Raw genomic sequence first — 23,344 nt, forward strand, 5'->3', positions numbered from 1 at the left:
GTACACAGTCTTCCACTGGAAGAATTCTAGAATACAAAGGTCATATGTACACAGCCTTAGGGTCATGCCTTGTATGTCAGTAGTATGCACACAGAATCTCTTTATCACAATTGTTGTCTACCCTTCCTATAAAGAGCTAACAGAACCGCCATGCCTTATTTCCAGTTCATCCACACAGTGACCCTGGGAGTCAGGTTAGACTGAAACATGGTGGTTGGCTCAAGGTCATCCACCGAGTTACAAAGCGATTTGAAGCCTGTTGTTTCTGCTCTAACAGAGCAGAAATCAATATTCACAGATATCCAAAACTTTCTAGCATGTGCAACTGAATGTGAAATTTTGAATTCATTGTTCAGATTCACATTTAGAATATGAAATTTTAACAAAACTTTGAGTGCTTTGATATCTGTTTTTGCAGCATCAAGCTTGAGGTCCCAGAAGCTGTCAAATACTAAATACCATTGTGTGTTATCAACTCCTGCCTGATACTAATACCATTCCATGTTCATTTTTCAAATATTAAATACTTCTTCCTGCCAATCATCAAATGCTGTCAACCACTAAATGTCATTAAATACCAGTTCCCATATATAGTTGGGTACCAAGCAAATATCATCTATCAAATGCTGTCAGATACTAGTACCATTTCTTGCCAACTGTAAAATACTATCCGATATCAGGTACTCAAATATCATGGGGTATTTTAAAGAATAATATTAAATAATAATGACAAAGAGATAAAATTATAGGGAAAATAAAGAAAACAAAATACCTGTTTTTGAATATCTCCATTGATGAAAATTTCGGTTTTTGAACGGCATAAACCCAGAAGTATATGCTTCAGTTTTCAAAAAAGTATCAGAAGTCGAACATGCCACACAGTTTCTGTATTGAGTTTTCTGTATTGAATTTTTCGTTTTGAGGCTTCCGTATTGAGTTTTCAGTTTTTGAACATTTCAGAACTCGAACAATCTTCCAGAATGGATTACCTTAAAACCGAGGTCCCACTGTGAAAATAAAGGAAAAAATACAAATACAAACATGTTCAGAGTCCATGATAAGGATACCAGATGTTGACGCACAGTCGTTCAGACTATTTCAAATCGAATTCCTTCAATGCAGGAATCTGCACAAGAACATTTGGTATCCAAATTTTCAAAGGAAATCTCTGAAGTGAAATTGTTTCAGGTGTAGCTCAATAACCTTTCTGCTACATATTATGCCAGTGTTATATTAATGGCACTGCTACATTTTGGAATAGGTTCTAGCTCAGTTGGTAGAGCATGAGACTCTTAATTTCAGGGTCCTGGGTTTGAGTCCTACATTGGGCAAAAGATTTCTGCATTGCAGGGGGTTGGACTAGATGACTCTTCCAACTCTACAATTCTATGATACTATGAAATATAAAGGACAGAAAGGGGGGGGTCACATTGTTTCTCACCTAGCAGCTAAATGTAACTTGCACATGAATCATGTTTAGGTAACCAACATTGTTCAATTACCACAGTTTGTGTGGGGAAGTTTGCTTTGGGTGTTTGTCTTTGGCAGGGTAGAGGTTCCAAAATGAAGCCATCAGTGCAACAAGCCCACGGGTCTGCTTCTCCTTTTGCATAGTTACAAGCATCCTTTTAGACTCTGCTGAAAGACGAAGTACCCGGCGATGTTTTCAAGTAGCTGGCTCTTTAATGTCTCCCAACCATTTCCTCCTTACTACTGAGAATTACCTTCTGGTGCCTGATAACAATTTCAACAGCAGGCGACCCATCCATATTTTTGTAGATAATTAGCAGAACGGCTATACAGCAGAAGTGGGTCATCCTGTACTTGTTATTCACAGATGGTTCAATATAATGGATTTTGGAAGCGGCATAACAAAAAAAAATTGATACCAGTTTCAGAGAGGCAGAAGAGAGCAAAGAAAATCAAGGGGAAATGTTTATGGAGGGTTGTAGCAGGTGCATCTCTAATCGCTTACCAGAGTAAAGGTATGATGTGGTCCAGGTATTTTTGCAGACCCGCACAATGTAGTGTTAAAATGGACAAGCATCTGCATTGACATCTCTCTCCCTCTCTCTCTCTTTCTCCTTCCCTCTCTTCCAGTTTGAAACATTGCCTCTTGCTGCAGCACTACCAGGGGAAAACATAAACACAATGATGAGACCATGGAGATAGCCTTCGTCTTCAAGAGGCTACCCGGGATGCTGCCAAGAGGCCAGAAGTAGCTTAGCTCCCATTCCAGAGGTGTACCCAACTGCACTCGTTATTTTCTCCCATGTAAGACCACTGAAATATATATATTCTTTGGATTTCTTATTACCTTGCACCATAAGTTCCAGGGCAGCTTACAATCTGAAAAATAAAATAAAAATAAAAATAAAATAAAATGATTCATAATCAGGAAAATAGGGTGTGTGTGTGTGTGTGTGTGAGAGAGAGAGAGAGAGAGAGAGAGAGAGAGAGAGAGATGCCACACACATCTCTGAGGGAGAGCCAGTGTGGTGTAGTGGTTAAGAGCGGTAGACTTGTAATCTGGTGAACCGGGTTCGTGTCTCCACTCCTCCACATGCAGCTGCTGGGTGACCATGGGCTAGTCATACTTCTCTGAAGTCTCTCAGCCCCACTCACCTCACAGAGTGTTTGTTGTGGGGGAGGAAAGGAAAGGAGAATGTTAGCCACTTTGAGACTCCTTAAGGTAGTGATAAAGTGGGATATCAAATCCAAACTCTTCCTCTTCTTTTTCTTCTTCTGTGGGAAGGAAATTCCACAGCTGAGGGGCTTCCACTCTTGAGGGTAATGGAACTGGCAAGAGGGACCCAGTGAGGATCTAAATGTCTGAGAGGGTCTAGTTGTAGGGGCAATCTATCTGGAAGACAATTGTATTTCGAGGAGATAAGTGATGACCAGACATGGTCAGCTCTTACTGCTTCTGTTTATTTCCCCTCTATCTCTTGTTCTACTCTTTGATGGCTGAGAGCAGCCTTTAATGTATAATCTGGTGGAAGGAAGAAGTGATAATGCAGGGCACCTTCTGACCTTCTTTGATGTTAGACATTGTTTGGAGGAACGTGCAGTATTGGAAGAGGGGCTAGCTAATTAATAATCTGCACTAGGTAGTTGGGCAAGGCACGTAGGCTAATAATTTAGCTCTCTATAAATCAAATGGTTTTGGGGCATAGCTCTCAGAAGCTCGTGCAACCTGAGACTACCTCAGGGTCACTTCACCACTTCTTGAGGACTTCCCAGTGGCAGATGGAGGTGCTTGCTTGGCAATTTATATAATGCTTGCTGTTTAGAATAAAATCTTTAATCTTCTTACTCACTTGTGTTTGTATTGCTTCTGAATCTCATTAAAAGAACCACCTTGCATTTGGCAAGACGCTAGCGAAGGAGATGGTCTTTCATAAGTGAACGGCATAATGCTTGGCCTCTCTCTCTTCTGGGCCTCAACCACCACCACCCACCACCTAATAGCCTAGCCCTTAGCAACAGGAATCCACAGGGGATTGTGATGCAACACACCCATCGGGTATACAGTATACAAACCTTCTCTTCAAGCACACAACTCTAACCTGGCTTGCTTCTGAGTTCTGAGCTGGACATATACCCTGCCTGAGTTGAGAATGGGGATAGGGGTAACAGCAAGCTGAGGTCACAAAGGCACCAACGGCTGCCTTAAAGGGGATGCGGACAAGGCTGGTTTTAATGGCGGACATTCGGGTCTCAAATTTCAGTGGCACCCTGTGTGGTGCTAATATTTGGTGCCCCCCACCTCTCACCTTCTACAGCACCCCCGGGGCTCTGTACCCAGTGCGAACAAACCAGTCCTTCTCCCCTAAATCCGTCTCTCGCTTAGGACAGAGGTCACAGATTCCCTAAAGGCACCTCTCCTCAGCTTCCAAATGGTTTATCTCCCATTTATAGCTTGACAGAGAAAGCAAGGAGAACACATTATTGAAGAAGATTAATCCCCCCACAATGAAGAGAGGAGAATTCCTATGCTTATACAATAGGTGAATGGGGGATTTCAAGGCTGCTTGCCTCCATGTCTGTATGATTGTGTGTGTGTGTGTGTGTGTGTGTGTGTGTGTAGCAAACAGGGTGCTGATGAGTAAACCCAGCGTATGATTCAACACATCTTTAATCTAGTATTGACTTTCTCCTTTGAGATCTCTATAGCAGTATAAAACCAGCACACAAAAAGTAAATACATCTTGAGCTGGGATTCATGTCTGTGGTGGGGGGAGGAGAAGACCCAAGGGAAGAAAAAGCTCATTTGGGGCGGGGAGTGAGTTGTTCGTCTCAGGTGAAATCTCTGGTGGGGCATTCATTGTTGGGGCTGTGTGCAAGAGCATTCGCTTGCAGAGAGAGATGGAAAACTAAGATTGACATAAGAAATGAATTCTTTTCTCTCTCCCTTCCAGAGCAAAGCTGAAAGGAATACATGCAGCCAAGTGGAAAAGGGTTGTGTATTTCTCTTTGCCATTTCAGAATGCTAGATTATGGCTCCCTGACAAATATTGTGTTCATCACGCAGGGAAAGAACATGCTCAGACCTTGATGTGACATTGGAGAAATAAGGAGAGGGGGGATTTAGTCTATTAAAAATAAAGGGTGGGAAGCTACAATGAAAGAAATACTTTGCTGTCCAAGATGAGTCGTCTTGACTAGGTTTCTATTGAATATTTTCTTCTTTTTTCTATTCAGCTCAAAATCACCATATTTTGTGCATCTGAACAAATAACACCCCGTACCCAAAACAACCCCTAAACTTGCTGAACATTTCCAATTAAATGCTTCTCAGGGGTCCCTCAGCTTTTGTGTGTGTGTATGTGTGTGTGTGGCACAATTTCCCTCATCTTTCCTCACGCTTATTTTCAGACTCATTGGGATACACTGTTGTTTAATCCATTTAGCTGTATTGACCCTCACCACTTTTGTCTGCAAGCTTCCATGACAGCATCCCCCTCAGACAAACAATTGTGGTTTCACCTCCACTTTCCGGAAACAGTTGAAGACATTTTTGTTCCGACAGGTTTTCCCAGCTGGATAAAAGGGTCTTTATCACAAGTGCCCACTTGTTAGGGTTTTACTCCTGTTCAAAGTGGAATGGGGAGTGGTTATTGGTTGGTTCTTTCCTCCAAGACCGTTTTATCTTCTCCACCACCCATTTTCTTGTAGAACAATGAAACGCCCATGCACTGTGGCTTAGCTGTAGCGAGATGATTCACCTACATATGAACTCAGGTCTGCAGCAAGAAAGCTTCTGGGGAAAGGTGAAGCTTTATAAATATTTGAAATCTTACTGTGAGCACGGGAAAATGTGACACATGTTTTATAATGCAATATCTGCTGCAGCACTATTATTTCAGAGCTTGTCGCCTTTTGTCGACACTCCTCTTGCAATATATGCCATTATTTCAGAGCCAACAGCACTGTAGCGATGGATGGGCAATGGGCACTTGCCCTGGACATAGCCTGGGCAGGTGCATGAAATGGGCGCCTTAATATCTTGGACGTTGTTTTGCAAGAGAAGCACAGTGGTTCGTGCTTCCTTTTTCTATCTGCTGCACTTTATCCTCTGCCCCAAACTACGTTATTTATCTCCCTCTCCCTGTTTGACTTCCTTCCCCCTCTTTCTGAGGTTCCTTAAATTAATTTTTTTGATATCTATTCTGCATATCCAAATTCATTTAATTATTTACTTTAAACTTATACCCTTATGAACTTGCAGGTTATTACGATAATCCTGCCATTGTTTTTATCTGTTTGCAGTTTAACTGTAAATATTCAATAAAGCATTTCCATTCTTTTATAAAAAGTTTGTTATCCTGATTTCATATTCTTCTGGTAAGTGTCGCCATTTCTGCATATTCCGTAAGTTTTTGTAGACATTCTTCCTTTGCTGGGTCTTCTGCTTCTTTCCATTTACCCCATTCATTTCAATGCAAAGGAAACACAGTGCTGCAGAAGGGAAGGAGGTTGTAATCAATTGCCTATCATTGGAGACTGAAACACCCGCCATTTCTGTTCCCATTTCCATCAGAATCCTCTTAAAACCCCTACTTGCAATTTGCCAGTGGTCTGAAGGACCTGTACAGTGGTACCTCGGGATAAGTACTTAATTTGTTCTGGAGGTCCGTTCTTAACCTGAAACTGTTCTTAACCTGAAGCACCACTTTAGCTAATGGGGCCTCCTGCTGCTGCCGCGCTGCCGGAGCACGATTTCTGTTCTCATCCTGAAGCAAAGTTCTTAACCCGAGATACTATTTCTGGGTTAGCTGAGTCTGTAACCTGAAGCGTCTGTAACCTGAAGCGTATGTAACCCGAGGATGTGGAACCTCAGGCCTGGGTGCAAAATGGAACTCTCCCCACCCAAGCCAATCTATCTGGGCCTTAGGACCAGGAAAACTGGGACTGGGAGGCAGACTAGATGGAAAATATCTGGGGGCTGGATGGGGACTGATAGTCCAAAGGTGTGTGTGTGGGAATCGAGGGACCTTCCACCCTCCACAAATGTCCCCCCTCTCTCTTTGCGCATATGAGGTAAACATGGGCACAGCAATCTCAGATTTGCAGCTGAATGTCTCGTTTTGCCCTTAGGTGGATACAAAAAACGTAATGTGTGAATTGTCCCTAAGTTGAACCCTGGGATGTTCTAAATTTGGATTACTTGATTTGAGTGTATTTAAGTGCATGTTTTTTAAGACTTTGTCTAAATGTGATGCAAATCGGAGCTGATACTTGAGCATCTTCTTTGCCTTAGGTAAAAAAACAAGAATAAATGTGGTAGTTTTAGCTCTAGGGATTCCCTTGATTTGAAAATTCACTGTGCTTGTGATGGGATAGAGATGAAAGAAAAGTGGAGACAAAGTTGGGGGAAACAGTTTCTTTTATAGGTAGGGTCTGGTGCCTTTAACAACCGCATGCCCAAAGTTCAATATATAACACTTTTCCCATCACTGCATCTTCATTAGTGCTGTACTGTATTTTTTTTTAGAAGTCAGCATTTTTAGGGGAAAGTTGCCTTTTGAAGGATGCAAGAAGATGCACTCCCCTGCCTTCTATGATTTTGTGTGTGTGTGAGAGAGAGTGAGTGAAATGTTCACATTGTTCTCCAAAATGCTGCTGCTTCATTGCCTTATTTTTTTTTAATAATGAATTTTATTAGTATTTTCCACACAACAACAAAAACACACAAGATATCAAAAGATAACAATACACAACACACAAAAACTAAAAAGACCAAACAAACAAACAAAACAAAACAAACAAATCCATATCTTACAAGTTAATATTATAAACACTAAAACAACAACAAGACATTGACTTCCACCAATCCCACAGCACCTCCTTTATCTCTCATTCTGTCTTACTGTTTTTCTGTTTTCTTTATCCTCTCTATCCTAACATCTAGATATAAATCCTTCTTTCATGTCCTTTCACTTCACAAGGTTATTCCCATTGCCTTGTTTTTTTCATAAAAGGCCTTCACTGCATTAACTCAGCAGGTCTGGAATTATGTAGATGTGATGACATCATAGACCTATGTAGCCAATTAGATTTGATGGTGGTATCTTGGAGGACAAAGGAAGCAGCGTTGCCCATGCTCTCTGACCCAGCCCCATTATTGTTTGTTGAAGCACTTCAATACCTGTACTTAAAAACAAAACAAACCAGAAATTCCCCCAAGGACATAAACTTGCAAGTAGTTCCCAAGAAATGGGGTGGATGGATGGATGCGAAACTCATCCCAGGTTTTGGCTCTGTTTTAATTTGCATCCTGAGAAAAGCTTGATATGATTATTATTTTATTGCAACTTCATAGGCACTGGAGACCTCACAGCAAAAATGATAGTAGCTCTTAAAAAAGAGGAAGACTCAATAGTACAGCAGAATGCTAAGAAAACGTGTCTCGCTGCATTCACATTTTCACTTGGCTATTAATCATGGGACTTCCATACTCAAAAGCAATGTATTTATAATTGGACCACATCTCAACAGCATAAACCCCACTTGGAAGATATCATAGATGCATGTTATTATTGGTGGATGAAACCCTTAGTCTCAAATCATGTTCCAACTGGCAATGAGAGTGACACTATAGGATGCTAATTTTCACACACTCCCTCAACTTCCACCCATGGATTGGGACCTGCTGGATACTTGAGAGTTTTCCTGTTTTTATTTTTAAAGATCCAGGCATACAGTAAAATTGGGAGGTTTCCAGAAGCTGAAATGGGGGAAAGGGCTTCTTTTCAAAAGTGGGATTCCTGCCAAATGAACCTCCTTCTTAGGCTTAAACTATTCCCCACGTTCCATATCACCCGAAACATTTATAAAATGCAGAAAAGGTGAGAGACCATCATGAATAAATAATCTGTAATAGCAGAGATTTCCTGATATGAAAAGAAAAGAATTAAGATGCTCTTGTTTTCAAACAGTACCCTGGCAACTGGGGATTTTTCTAGCTGTGAGCTAGAGAATTACAAATTTTAGACAATGATGTATTGACGAAAACAAACAAAGGCTGAATATCAGAAATACTCCAGGGGCTGACAGAAATCTCAAGAAGGCACTTTCTCTCTTTTTTTTAAGGTAGTTCAGCTGACAATGACATTTGACGGCATATATTTTCAGTCTTTCGGTAGTGAATTATGAAAACTGTGTAATTTAAGTATGGGTGTCTTTGGATACTGCTATTCAAAAATGGAAAAGAAAGTTTGGGGGGGAAATTGCTCATAGAACTACAATTTGTATTATTTCCAGAGAAGTAGCTGTGTTAGTCTTTTGAAGCAAAAGCAGGGGGCGTGTCATCTTAAAGATTAAAAATTATTAATAAACATGTAAGTCTGTAAGGTGCCACAAGACTCTTTGGTAATTTTATATTATATTTACTTTAGGATCTAGGGAAATGGTTGTTTTTTAAAATTACCTTTTAATTCAAAATTAAAACAAAACATATTATCTAGAAACATATCATCCTTATTTTCCCCTTTTTCCCTCCCTCCCTCCCCCACAGAACCCACCTACCCCCACCCCCAACTTCCCTCAGTTCCAGTCTTTGATTTCTCTAAAAATCCTGTTTTCTGCATGTTACATAGTTGTATAGATCCTCAAACTATTTAAGTAATAATTATCAATAAAAAGTTTGTGAATGTTTATTCAAAACCAGCCAAAGAGTCCAGTTCGCTTTGTTGCGTCTTCAAATACTTTGTAAAGGGTTCCCATTCATTTTTAAAGTCACAGTTATCCTTGTCCCGTATTTTGTATGTCAGTTTTGCCAGTTCTGCATAGTCCATCAATTTTTCTTGTCATGATTCTTTAGTTGGGGTTTCTTCAGTCTTCCATCCTTGTGCTACTAAAACTCTCGCGGCTGTTGTCGCATACATGAAGATGTTTTTCAGCTTTTTTGGCAGATCTTTCCCTACAGTCCCTAATAAAAATGCTTCAGGTTTTTTAACAAATGTTAAATGGAACATTTTCTTCAATTTGTTATATATCATTTCCCCAAAAAATTTAATTACCTTACAATCCAGGATCTAGGGAAATGTTTAATGGATGGCAAACTGCCAGCTGGAAGAATGGATCGTGCCTCCAAGTTTTTACTTTGGGAAGGGCCAAAGCTCAGTGGTAGAGCATCAATGTTGCATGCAGAATGTCCTGAGTTCAATTCCCAGCATCTCCAGGCAGTCACTGCCAGTCAGAGTGGGTAGTTCTAGCTGGATGGGCCAATGGTTGAATTAAGTAAAAGCAGCTTCCTATGTTTCTAGGTACAACAATTAAATTTGGGGTGTGATCAAATGTTTGTGTCAGGGAACTGCCATCGGAGCCAGAGGCGGAGGGAAGGCTCCAGAGGGATGCCGGAGAGGGTCCCAGCAGGCAGAGAAGCAGCCCATCTGCTGGGGAAGGAAATCAGCGTAACACCAGTGGAGAAGGGGGGCAGATGGGGGAATTGGAGAGGAGGCTCCAGGACTCTTCACCGGAGACCAGCGGAGAGAGCACGGGTGCTCCGCTGCCCACACCCTCCCTGCGCAGAAGACTTCCGCACAGGGAGAGTAGGAGGAGACTCGGCGTCAAAGAACTTATTTGCTGGAAGAAGTTCAAGAAACGCCCACTGACAGATTCTGCCAGTGACTGAAACAGCCACGATGTGAAGGGCTGTCCAGACAGAAAGGGTTCAACCAGGTAACCTAGCCAGGAGTGGTGGCAACTTACGCACGAGCAACCCCTATAACCATTACAGTTTGCTAACCACTGATAAGGAAAATACATGTTTTCCACAAAGAAGGATTCCCCACTTTGATGTGACAGTGCTGTATGTCGCATGCATGTCGCATGTGACATCCATCTTCAAATATGTCACATGGAAGATGGAGCAAGCTTGTTTTCTCCTGCTCTGGAGGGTTGGAGTCAAACCAATGGCTCCACATTACAAGAAAGGAGATTCCGACTGAACATCAGGGAAAGCTTTCTAACAGTAAGAGCTGTTCAACAGAGGAATGGTCTCCCTCGGGAGGTTGTGGACTCTCCTTCCTTGGAGTTTGGGTGGCCATCTCTCATGGATGCCTTAGCTGAGATTCCTGCATTGCAGGGGGTTGGACTAGATGACTCCCTTGTAGAGTCCCTTGTAACTCTACAATTCTACGATTCTATGTAAATACAAACATCTGTATGTAGTTCCTTGCCTGAGAGCTCCAGTACTGCTAGACAGTGTTGAGTTTATTATGGAGCCTGGCAGTCACAAGGCAGGCAGAGTCATGCAGCAAAACAAACAAAGCAATTCTGGCTCCATGACCTCTGTCAAGAGAATAAAACAGCCCTTGAGAATACAGAAGTAGGCTAGCCCCACTTGAGACCAAGGGTATTCACCATGCACGTGGCTTTATAACTCAACTTGGAGAGGATTTTTGACATATAGTTTCCCTAAACAACGACCACGGAGCCAGAAGTCAAAGGTTTATAGACTTTCCTTGAATCTCTTATAAACAAGTGTGAATTGATCCTGATGGGATTTCATTTTTGTTGTTGCTCTTTGAAAAAACTTCAAGGCAGGTATGAATGTTGTTTCTGGATCACAGCCCCCAGTCTGAGCATTTTGAATGCAAAGCATTCGTTCCCAAACTGTGTGATAGAGTATGTTGTGGTGCCGTAAGAGAGCATTTAGGGTGCCATGGAAAAGAAATACAGCGAGCCCCAAATGCTCACCCACAAAGGAGGTTGCCACTGTGTCTCTGCATGATGTACAGCTCTCGATTTTCTTCCTTCCAGTCTGGCTCTTTGGGGAGGCAGATTCATTCTGTCTCTTTGCATGGGTGCAGATGGATCATTCAGCCACTCCTGATGCAGATGTATAGCCTACTTTTGGCAAGGTATGTTGAATGGGTTACTGCTCTGAGCTGGCCTCCTCCCAATCGAGAAACATATCTAGATCAATTACTCATACAGAGCAACAGGAAGTGGATTCCTCCTCTAAATGTGGCTCATTCATTTCCTGTTGGCTTTTGTTTATTTATGAACCATCTTGGTATTTCTCCTTGAAAGGTGGCATACAAATAACAGTAATGATAATATATTTTTTAAAATAAATTATTCCACTATGTAAAGGCCCACTATTTCAGCAATGAGGGTGAAGTGTTTGGCTAATTCTGTTTCAGGGGAAAAAAGACCTGTGGTCCTCACTGGTAGTTTGGGAAATATAACAGAAATTGGGGGGGGGGGGTCAGTTGGTCAGTCCAGTTCTTCAATAGCAAAAGCTCTCCGATTTTGTAACAGCAAAACTCCATACTCAAAACTCCATACTCTCGGCCAGGAGATATAGAAGTAGAATCAGTACCAACAGGCTAAAAAATAGCTTCTATCTGTGGGCTGTTAGGCTGTTGAACGAAAAATAACAGTGAAATTGACTTGCGAGGTGATGTGTTGTTCGATAAGAGATCGAGTGGGTTTTTGTTGGGAGGGGGAGGCTTGTTTAATTTCATTGTACGCAGGTTGTACAATGACAATAAGGGTATTATTATTATTATTATTATTAAAAGAAACAGGCCCAAGCACAACACAGCAACAGTGGCAACTGCACCAAATGAGAGGCCAAGTTGACCTGCACATAGCTACTGAGACAAAGCTACTGGGAGACTTGAAAGTGCAACCATATTGATTTTGGACCTCTGTGTAATTCTTGTAAACGGAGCTCTCATCTCCAGAGAAGCTAAATTGAGAATAAGGAAGAGAATGAAGTTTGAAGAAGCTACGTAGCTTCATTGCAGATGGAGTCAAACAGGGTTCAGATTTGTATACAAGGTAACTGGGAAAATGCGCTGTTCCCTTGGGTTATTTGGCCCATCCATTATTCACAGCTCAGCTTTAACTTGTGCTGCCTAAATGGAACACGTCAAAACATGAACAATCAGTCCATTGCGGGGAGGAGAAGGGAAGAGGGTGGCTGTGAGGACACTGTGAAGTAAGTGTCTTCAGTCAATGGGCCCTGCAAGCAGCAAGCAACCACCCTCTCTGTATCTGTGCAGGCTCCATTTAGCCATTTGCCAGTAGATGGAGTAGTTAAATCATCTGTCTGTCATCCATCTCTTTTGATCTGTTTCTAAACGGCCAATCTCCACAGTTTGTAGGCACTGTTAAATTCTCACCTCCTGGCTTCAAAGTGCCTTGACAGCCACATCTTTCTTCTGCTGGCAACGAGTTTTAGGTTTTATAGCGAACCTCTCTGAACCAAGAAAGAGGAAATAGTTCAAGGCTTCCCCGAAGGTGGAATGAGATGAAACAATGGCCTGGTGGCAGGCGGTGCTCACCCTTACTGCTGTGGTGGCAGAGGGGCGGGTGGGTAGAAGAAGGCAGAACAAATGAAAGGGGAAAGAACAGAGCCCACAATGTAATTTCAGTACTACTGTTAGAACTAACTTTTCAACAGGGAGCTGACTGCCCACTAACCCAAACCACATCATCCGTATATTTCTGACCAAAATACAAATAGAGTCCCATTGTGGCAAGACTGCAGACTTTTCCCACGAGATCAGGGATGGATAGGAAACCAGTGTAACTCTAGATGCTGCTGGACTACAACTCCCATCATCCTTGGCTATTGGCCAGGCTGTCCGAGGTTGGGTTGATGGTAGTTGAGGTCCCAACAATATTTTGTGGGCCACAGGCTGTAGGCCAGGGTTGCTCAAACTTGGGTCTCCAGCCTCTTTTTTTGGACTACAACTCTAGCTAGCATCCCTAGCTAGCAAGAACAGTGGTCAGGGATGATGGCAATTGTAGTCCCCAAACAGCTGGAGACCCAAAGGCTTATGCTATCCTACCTTGAACCTTGCAATCCCAATCCTTCTGAATGAGCCATCTGTTATCCACCCAAAAATGGCAGCTGCATGCCTTGCTCTTCCTGTTATCTCTGTGACATGTATCTGATGTCATAGCATCATGACAGCCTACCATTGTTAGGACACTGGCTACACCCTGACAACCTATGATGTGGGGGCACAGGAATGGAAAGAAATTTGGAGTATCACAAAACAAGGTAAATTGTACTAAACTTTACAGAGGAGAGAGACAATAAGGCAAGTGGCCGCCATTTTTGGTGGTGGCTCCATGTTTCTGGCATTGTACTAATGCCAGTTTACTGAAAGAAGCAAAGATCACCATTGTCATAGCAATGATTCTTCAATATCAACTTTGTTGGACTGGTCATGTTGTTCGGATGCCTGATTATCATTTGCCAAAGCAACCACTCTATTTGGAACTTAAAAATGGAAAGCGTAACGCTGACTGCCAACAAAAGAGGTCCAAAGACTCTCTCAAGGCAAATCTAAAATATGTAGTATCAACACAGACAACTGGGAAACACTGACCTGCAAGCGCTCCAATTGGAGAACAGCCTTTACCATAGGTGTCATGGGTTTTGCAGATGCTCGAATTCAGGACAAAAGGGAGAAACACGCTAAGAGGAGGGCATGCTTGGCAAACCCTCACCATGATCAGCTCCTGCCCAGAAACCTATGTACCCACTGTGGAAGGATGTGTGGATCCAGAATTGACCTCCAAAGTCACTTACTGCTTCACTTTTAAAACCGTGTTTATGGAAGACAATCTTACTCGGCTATGAGTGATCGCCATAGAAGACGACTGTACTAGCCTTTGTTTCGCTTCTTGTATAGCCCCAAAACCTATGCCAATTTGTGGCAGAATGACTTGAATTAATACCTACCATCACCATATTAAAATGTTTAGAGAAAGGAATTTATGTAAACCATGGGAGGAGGGACTTGTGGACTACTTGACTACATCCCAGCATCCTTGGCCATTGGTCATACTGGCTGGAGCTGATGGGATTTGGAGTTCGACAACATATGGAGGTCCCTACACTGATGTAAACCCCCCCCCCAAACCCAAATTTTTAAAAAATAAAACAAAGAGCCATGTCCCACATGCATAATATTTGGGTGGGTCTGAATTTTCTGGCGACAAGAAATAATATGAGCATTTCTTTTGAAGTGCAAATTCCATTCCCTCCTCAATATAGGCTTGCCTCGGTGCAAGCATTACACTAAAGGTAAAAAAAAGAAAATGGACATTCTGTGCTTGTTAATGACTCTGAAATCAATCTGCAATGGCTGTTTCATCCGCAATTCGGCTGCAGTTTGAAATTTAAGAGAGAGAAAGGGAGTATACATCTGCTTGGCTGGAAGCAAAGTGCAATTCTACACTGAGGCAATATGCATATCAATGGACACTGGCCAGAAACCAGAGCTTTGTGGGTGGAAAAAAAAATCTATTTAACAGACAATGGAAAATCAGCCAGTCTGAAGGCAACAGCCAGTGTTGGCTGTTCCTGGGAAGAAGAAAAGACAGAGTCGTGTGTAGTGGGGAAAATAAGTGCTTTTAGAAGCCCACAAAGCGCAGGTAGAGATGAGAAGAAAAGGATCAAACGTTTCAAGGGATGGCTCACAATTGAAATGTGAACCCCAGGCAATTTTCAAACGCCCTCCAAATAAATCCCATCACTGGTATGTGGCACTTGTTGCCCTTATCCTAACGTTTTTTGTTTGAAGACAAACCTTTCAAGCTCAGATCTATGCTCTGCTCATTGCATCAAGCGACTGCTAAACAAAGCTGGCAAATGATCCCTCCCTCCATCTTTTCAAGCAGATTCAATGGCCTGGTGGCTTTTGATGCGTTTCCAGCAGAAGCGGGTGTTAAGCCACCTACGCATATTCCACAGCAGCTCCCACTTAGGTTGTGGCCATTATCATAGCATAGGATATGACCTCTCATATCCACTTCTGGTCCACTGAGACTTCACTTACTAGCCAATAATTCCTGGTGGGGTAGGGGCAGGCTAAACTGTCAACTTTGGTTTCTCTCAGTTTTTCAGTTTTCCAATCTTGAGTTCAGTTCTGGACATTTCCACATCAGTTTGCATTTAAAAGATAAATAAATACATCTTTAAGAAAATGCATCACATTTTTGTGTGTGCAAATTTCTCCCAATAAACACATCATTGTATGCAATTTTGCCTAATATACACATTTTTGCATATCTATTCCCCCACTGTATTGCATTTCCCGAATTTGAGTCTCCAGCCTTTTTTTGGATTACAACTCCCACCATCCCTAGCTAGCAGGAACAGTGGTCAGGGATGATGGGAATTGTAGTTCCCAAACAGCTGGAGACTCAAATTTGGGAAGCCCTGCTCTAGGTAGTTACTGCTCAGGCTGCTGCTGCGATCAAAGACTTATGCTATCCGACATTGAACCTTGGAATCCCAGCCCGCAAAGCCACCTGCCTGAAGAGGGGCCGAACAGACTTAATAAACAAAAGTAGCTTTCAAAGTGAAGAGTTGTGAGACTTCTCCCAAATTTTCTGCATGTAGGCAACTTTTTGTATGGGAAGAACATTCTCTAATATAAGCTGGGAATGGTTCAGCTCGGACAAATCTCATTTCCTTGATCAGCTCAAGGAAAGCGATACGTTTGAGAATGTGCTGGTCCTATGTGTAAATGAAAACCTCAACTTTGTATCTCTTGGCAGAGTTTTCTTCTAATCTTCTAGTTTTTATATTCCAGTTATTTAAAGGGAAAGTTCTCAGGCGAGTTTATAAATGGCTCAGTTAAGTAAACAAGTGCATCATATATGCCTTCTTGATGTTGACCAGCCTTCATCAGTCTGGGGTCCTCCAGATGTGTTGAATTCCAGCTCCCAACCGCTTTGGCCAGCATAGTTTGCTGGTTGGGAGTTGTAGCCCAAGTTTTCAGGACACCATCTCCAAATGCTTGGTACAGCTTTAAATGCTTCCCAAGTATTTGGCTCACTATGTACCAGGCGATTAAGTATCTCTAAGATATGAAACTGCAAATCTGCCCAGGGATAGGGGAAGGGATTTATGAACAACATTTTTCTGGCTGCTTCCCAGCGAAGGATATGCATAATACTGAGTGGTATCATTTAACAGATAGAAGAAGAGAGGAAATCTTCACATTCTTTACCCATCCCTCCTTGCCCCATATATTTAAAAAATACGACCGTATATGCATTTCCTCTCACTCAACAGTTTATATGTGAGTCTCTCTCCAATGTTTTTATTTTAACATTAGAGGCTCCACAATTTTCACATCCCCCAGTCATCCAAAAGCCCTGTTTAAATGACACTACTTATTGTTCATATGATCCCAATATGGACCTGCTGTATTTTTTCTTCTTTTAAAAAACCCTCAATAGTTTTCACCAGGGTACCATTAATTGTTACAAAATGTGGTTTGCTTAATGTACTGACATTAAACAAAGCCAGATGTAGCTAAGGAGTGAAATATCCAGATGAAATTATGATTTAACGGAGAAACTATGTGTGGATTAAGGTATACGAGTGCATGTGTGTGTAGCTGACAACCATTGGAAGATGCAATCCATAGCCCCATCTGTCTTTACAAACCAATTCTCTTTATTCTTTTATTGCTGGGATGGTTTCAATATTGTATTCATCTTATACATGTATTGGGAATGGCCTTGGGAGGCCCTTGCAGGGCAGAAAGGTGTTACATAAATGTATAAATAAGATCAATAAAATAAATTTGCCAGTCATTGTCAGATGGTTTTATTTGATGCCAAATCAGTCTTGTGATATGTTTCAGAGCGACTTAAATGCCCATTTACAGAAATTGAGATGTCTCCTTCCAAAGATAGTCTGAGGGTTTTGCAAAAACAAAGAAGGCCTATAACTGGTCCATTCAAGCATGTTACCCCATTGTCCAGAAGAGAAACAGAGTACCCCTCTGGGGAGAGAAGAATCAATCAATTTCTGTCACATATGTTCATTCTATCCCATTTTCATTGTCTTTTTTTTATAAAAAGTCTGCATAAAGGTTCACATTCAAATATGAATTTGAAATGTGCTTTTTCTCAAAATATACATTTTAAAAAATACTTTGATTTATTTTACCCAAATATTAAACATCTGGGAAGTGTGCAAGTTGGTGGACAACTCAGCCATATGCAGCTAAGCGATACAAACCCAGGAGGTGTGGAATCAGGTCAGTCCATTTCAGAATTTGCAAAGAGTGAATTCCTTAAGCATCCCTCACCTTCCTCTGGTACCCTGGGTTCTCCCTTCAGACATGCACTGCCCGTCACATCTTTTGCATCCTGTTAGTATCTCCTGTTTCCAGGCTTTCTTCATAATTGCCTTCTTCATCTGGAAGATGAGGTTGATGATATATCTGTCTCTTAATGGAGTGAAGGTGGCCTTCTCATTAGGGAAGATTAACTCATAGGTCATATTATGTTAAATTGATTAAAGGAGGTGCTGGCTGCGTGTATAATAATATCGCAGTAATAAGAGTTCAGGAAAGGAAGCTTTCCTGTGTCTGCCCAATTCCAATGTGAGATTTCTGCCTCCCTCTCATGCATACACTGCTGCCTTTGAGGTGCTAAAACAAAGAATCTCTTGTTAAGTGTGCACAGAAAGGCGGGGATCCATCTTGAAATGTTAGTACTTCCTGCAGATTTGGTCCCATTCACAATAGTGAGTGTCACTACACATGCTGTTTCAGCACTTATGATGGGACAGATCCCAAGTCTCTGGAGCCTTGAGGAGATGATCAAACCGAGCAGAATGTCAGGATGACAAGTTAGAGCCAAAGGACTGTTCTGTTTCTTTGAGAGCATTTTGTTCAAGGCAAAGGTGATTGCAACAATAGCATATGCAATCCCAATATGGGGGTCCTTTGTTAATCTAACCCAATTGGAGGTAATCCAAAACCAGCTTCTAAGAAGGTTGCTAAAATTACCCAGGTGTGTAGGCAATACTGCTATACGACTCGAACTAAATGTTACATCTCTAGAAACCACATTATGGAAATGCATCCTCTGTTACTGGTTGGCATTATGGCATAAACTTCCAAATCTCCACTTGATACAGTGTCTCTGGAGAGATGACTTCCCTAGCCCTTGGGCAAAAATAATACGTGGGAAACTTGTGTCCTTAGGACTATCTCCATCTGAACTACTAAAATTGGATTTAATTTCTGCCAAGAGAATTATAACTCACAAATTAGAGGAGATGGATTTACAATTTAATATTGCGACAGGTGGTGGCACCTGTTCGCCAATAAACCTTGGCTTAACACCACCAACGAAACTTCCATCTTATTTAACTACCTTATCTGTGGTAATGCACAGGTATGCCTTTATAAAGACTAGATTCAATGTTTTCCCATCAAATGTGTTGGGTAACAGACTCTCCAACGGACAGATCTCACTCCTCTGTGACTGTAAAAGTGGATCTATAGAATCGTTATATCATATAATCTTCTGTTGTCCATTACATTCGGCTTCACGGTCCAAGTTTCTGGCCCCATATTTATCGAGAATTGCTGACAGACCTCAGGAAGCCCAAATAATATACTTATTAAACGACGAAGACACAAGTAGATCCCTTGCAGTTGCTAGATACCTGATTAATGTCTTATTTCAAAAGAGGAGAAATGGATCACTGTATGACTCTGACAGCTTAGCTAAACTTAAGAACCATCAATAAGTGCCAGAACTAAGACGCATATCCCCCAAAATCTGAGGGATTTGAATTGTGGTTTACATAGAGGGAGCTTATTGTGTATAGTGTTTACTTAATTGAAGTAAAATTGGTTTTATATGGGTGTTTTAACTGTTTAAATTGTATTGTTTATGGATAAATTTTAATGTATTGTTTTAGATATGGGCCAATGGCCGTAATAAATCAAACTAACTAACTGAGAGCATTTTGCTCTCACCTGTGACTCCCCATCCACCAGGCTGCGTCAGTGCCAGCTCTAGGCCCCTTAGCCATAGTCCATTGATGGGCTCTGCCCCCTAACCCATGCAGCTCTACTTCTTTGTCTGCCTGGCTCTGTTTCCTGAATTCACCAACCTTCACCCACTGCTACAGGGTCTGAGCCTCAGTCAACAGAGCAAGACCAATACCACTGCTTATACAGTCGTACCTTGGAAGTCAAACAGAATCCGTTCCAGAAGTCCGTTTGGCTTCCAAAATGTTTGGAAACGAACGTGCTGCTTTTGATTGGCTGCAGGAAGCTCCTGCAGCCAATTGGAAGCCGCGGAAGCCCCGTTAGACGTTTGGGTTCCAAAGAACGTTCGCAAACCAGAACATTTACTTCTGTGTTTGCGGCGTTCAGGAGCCAAAATGTCCAAGTACCAAGGCATTCGGGATCCAAGGTATGACTATGTTGACGCAATGGGGGTCTCTAGTGAGTGTGTATGTTTCAGGTTTTCTTTCAAAGGTAGGGTTTCCCATAAAAAGAAGGCCTGGTTCCCCAAGGGATCATAGAATTGCCAAGTTAGAAGCAACCCTGAGGGACATCTAGTGCAATTCCCTGCAATGCAGGAATCTCAACTTGATCATACATGATAGGTGGCCATCCTACCTCTTCTTAAAAACCTCCAGTGAAGGAGAGTCTACCACCTTCTGAGTGAGTTGGTTCCACAGTCAAACAGCGCTTACTGTCAGTACAGTGGTACCTCAAGTTAAGTACTTAATTCATTCCAGAGGTCTGTTCTTAACCTGAAACTGTTCTTAACCTGAAGCACCACTTTAGCAAATGGGGCCTCCTGCTGCCGCCACACCGCCGGAGCACGATTTCTCTTATCATCCCGAATCAAAGTTCTTAACTATTTCTGGGTTAGCAGAGTCTGTAACCTGAAGCATATGTAACTTGAAGCGTATGTAACCTGAGGTACCACTGTACATTATTCCTGATATTTCGTTGGAATCTCGTTGCTTTGGGGTTGTGAAATGTTGGATGAGGGAAAGATTGCTGGCTGTTTCACTAGACTTCTTCCAGGACTTAAAGCTACTGAAGAATAAGGTGGGAAGGAGGAGGTTCCTGCTTCACTTCTCACCTCAGTGCGTCACAGGAAGCCTGAACCTCTGAGAGGGCCCAAGCAGTAGGATGATGGCCTCCTTGATCTGATAAAAAAGTCCATTATTGTCCAGTAATGTGTCCTCACAGTGGCCAAATTGATACCTATGGTGAGCCCACAAGCAGGGTCTGGGTGAAACAGCACTCTGCCCGGTTGCCTTCCCAGCAACTGGTATTGAGAGGCATAATGCCTCAGAGAGTGGAGGGAGAACACAGCCATTGTGGTTAGTGGCCACTGATAGGCTTATTCTCCACGAATATGTCTAACCCCCTTCTAAAGCCATCCACATTGCTGAACATCACTACATCCTGGAGGAGCAAATCCCATAGTTTATGTGTTGTGTGGAGCAGCACCTCATTGTGTGCCCCATTTAAAGGTGTGCAATGGTTCTTGCCGACGTGGCGATCCAGGGCACAGTCCTTCAATGGTTGCGCTCGTTTCTCTCTGGTCGGGGACAGAGGGTGGCGCTTGGGGACGAATTGTCATCGCACCACTCCTTGGTGTGTGGAGTGCCTCAGGGTGCAATACTCTGCCCGATGCTTTTCAACATCTTTATGCGCCCCCTCGCCCAGCTTCTTCGGAGTTTTGGGCTGGGTTGCCATCAGTATGCTGATGACTCCCAACTCTATCTGTTGATGGATGGCCATCCTGACTCGGCCCCAGACACACTGATCAGATGTTTGGAAGCTGTGGCTGGATGCTTACGTGGGAGCCAGTTGAAGCTAAATCCTTCGAAAACAGAGGTCCTGTGGCTGGGACGGGACGATATGGGATTGGGGGGCAACTCCCATCTCTTGCAGGGGTGCAATTAGTGCCAGCATCGTCCGTTAAGAGTTTGGGTGTAATCTTCGACACCTCCCTTTCCATGGAGGCGCACATTGCAGCTATAACAAAAGGCGGCATTTTTTCATCTCTGCCAAGCTAAGCAGTTGGCTCCTTACCTCTCTCGCCCCACGTAGAACAAGTTACAATAATCCAGTGTGGAGGTGACCTAGCCACTGTGATCCACGCAACGGTCACCTCCACACTGGATTATTGTAACTTGTTCTACGTGGGGCTGCCCTTGAGACTGACTCAGAAACTCCAGCGGGTGCAGAATGCCGCAGCGAGACTCCTTACGGGGTCCTCGCTGAAGAGATCACATTCACCCGGTGCTGTACCAGCTGCATGGCTCCCGGTGGAGTACAGGATCAGGTTTAAGGTGCTGGTTTTAACCTTTAAAGCCTTATATGGCCTAGGACCCTCGTACCTACGGGACAGCCTCTCCTGGTATGTCCCACAGAGAAACTTACAGTCTTCAAATAAAAACATCTTGAAGGTCCCAGGCCACAGAGAGGTTAGGCTGGCCTCAACTAGAGCAGGGGCTTTTTCGGCTGTGGCTCCGATCTGGTGGAACGCTGTGTCACAAGAGACTAGGGCCCTGCAGGACTTGACATCTTTCCGCAGGGCCTGCAAGGCAGAGCTGTTCCACCAGGTCTTTGGCCAGAGCACAGCCTGACTCCCTCCTTTGGCAATCTTCGTGGAGCTCTGTCCCAATGGTTGCCATTGGTTTGATTTGAATTAATTTTATAATGAATAATTTAAGAGTGTTGTGTTGTACTGTTGTACTGTTTTATTGTTGTTAGCCGCCCTGAGCCCGGCTTCTGCTGGGGAGGGTGGGATATAATTATTATTATTATTATTATTATTATTATTATTATTTCAAAATGCCAAAAGGTGGCATTGGACTGAAAGATCATTTCAGATCTGGGAGTGATGCAAAGGCCCCAGAAGAGTATGATGATGCGTCAGCATCCTATTGGCTCCCAGAGCAGAGCAAGGAGCAGGAAAGGAAAGAATAGCTGGCAAAACCAGAAAGATGCATTTGTTCCAGCAGTCAGGCTGCCTAGCAAACCTCTCCCCCGTCTCCTCTCTGTCTTCTCCAGGCTCTTTCTCCTATCCGACAGCCTATTTCTCTTCTCATTACGCCATTCCTGTTCTCCCCTGTGATTAAGTGCACCTTCTTCCTAACCAAGGAAAGCAGTTGCCGCTTGGCTTCTGGAGACATAAATAAACAAAAAAGGTCAGAGACGCAATCCCTGGTGGAAGCAGACAAGGACTGAGACATCCTGATAAACTTTGGCTGTAGAGTTGCAAAGATGGCAATGAATTAAAGGGGATAAAAACGCAACCCAATTATGTATGCAGATGGGGAGGGAGTCTGGAAGTAACTGAACACATCATTTAAAGGAAATAAAAAGGGGGGAGAAACTAGCAACTGATTTAAATGTCTCGGATCCCTGCTGAGACTCATTTCCTAAACCAGGATATGTAGTCTGCCATTCCGTCTGGGTTTTTTCCTCCCAATTTCCTTGGCTTTTTTTCCAATGGCTGGCTTTGTATATGTGTGGGGGGGGGGGAGGGGATTGTATCAATTTATGTTTTACTTATTGTTTAGAATCCATGATGTCATACTCTGAGATCCCTTGGAATCGAATACACCCAGATTTCTGAATTTCAGAGCATTCCACCAACATTTTTATTTCACCCCAGCCCCCCACTGCCAGCCCCGCATACAAGTTTGTGATGAGCAGTTCGATTCAAAGAGCTCCTTCACTTCACAGCTTTCAACTTTCTTGCTCAGAAGTAAAATCCTCTAGAAAAATTGCTCTCCGGCAAAATGGAAGAGGTAGCAGTGCATTTTCTCTGAACCAGGGAAAGTTGTAGGCAGGTAGAAACCAGATTTTGTTGCCAGCAGAAATGTAAGGACCATCCCCATGTTCAGTAGCAGGTCCAGGTTAGGTCCAGGTTGCCACTTCTCTGTTGCAAAGTGCACATGAAGGTGAGATCTAACCCAAGGATATGATCACTTGTTTGGTTTAAGGAAGCGTAAACAGACATGTAGGATACATGTCTCATGTGGGTGAGCGGGTGGCTCTGTGGGTTA

General features: G+C 42.8%; 4 long non-coding RNA genes across 4 annotated transcripts in view; all 4 read right to left on the bottom strand.

Moving 5' to 3' along the window:
• Nucleotides 1-1,535: 1,535 nt before the first annotated feature.
• Nucleotides 1,536-3,522, bottom strand: LOC310844404. Its single transcript, XR_014564087.1, has 3 exons — nt 3,321-3,522; nt 2,318-2,349; nt 1,536-2,127 (listed from the first exon to the last, which is right to left on the bottom strand). It is a non-coding gene; the product is annotated as an uncharacterized lncRNA (long non-coding RNA).
• A 5,609-nt stretch (nt 3,523-9,131) lies between these two features.
• On the bottom strand, nt 9,132-13,396 carry LOC310845320. Its single transcript, XR_014564635.1, has 3 exons — nt 13,314-13,396; nt 12,642-12,811; nt 9,132-9,766 (listed from the first exon to the last, which is right to left on the bottom strand). It is a non-coding gene; the product is annotated as an uncharacterized lncRNA (long non-coding RNA).
• A 3,686-nt stretch (nt 13,397-17,082) lies between these two features.
• Nucleotides 17,083-18,158, bottom strand: LOC310844432. The gene is made up of 2 exons (XR_014564121.1): nt 17,586-18,158; nt 17,083-17,276 (listed from the first exon to the last, which is right to left on the bottom strand). It is a non-coding gene; the product is annotated as an uncharacterized lncRNA (long non-coding RNA).
• A 4,782-nt stretch (nt 18,159-22,940) lies between these two features.
• The window catches only part of LOC310844399, a 49,174-nt gene continuing 48,770 nt past the window's right edge, over nt 22,941-23,344 (bottom strand). Inside the window, exon 5 of the long non-coding RNA XR_014564083.1 lies at nt 22,941-23,246. This is a non-coding gene — a long non-coding RNA (uncharacterized lncRNA). The remainder of the gene's footprint in view (nt 23,247-23,344) is intronic.

Source organism: Podarcis gaigeae, assembly GCF_964106915.1.
Source record: "Podarcis gaigeae genome assembly, chromosome: 5".
Lineage (NCBI taxonomy): Eukaryota > Metazoa > Chordata > Lepidosauria > Squamata > Lacertidae > Podarcis > Podarcis gaigeae.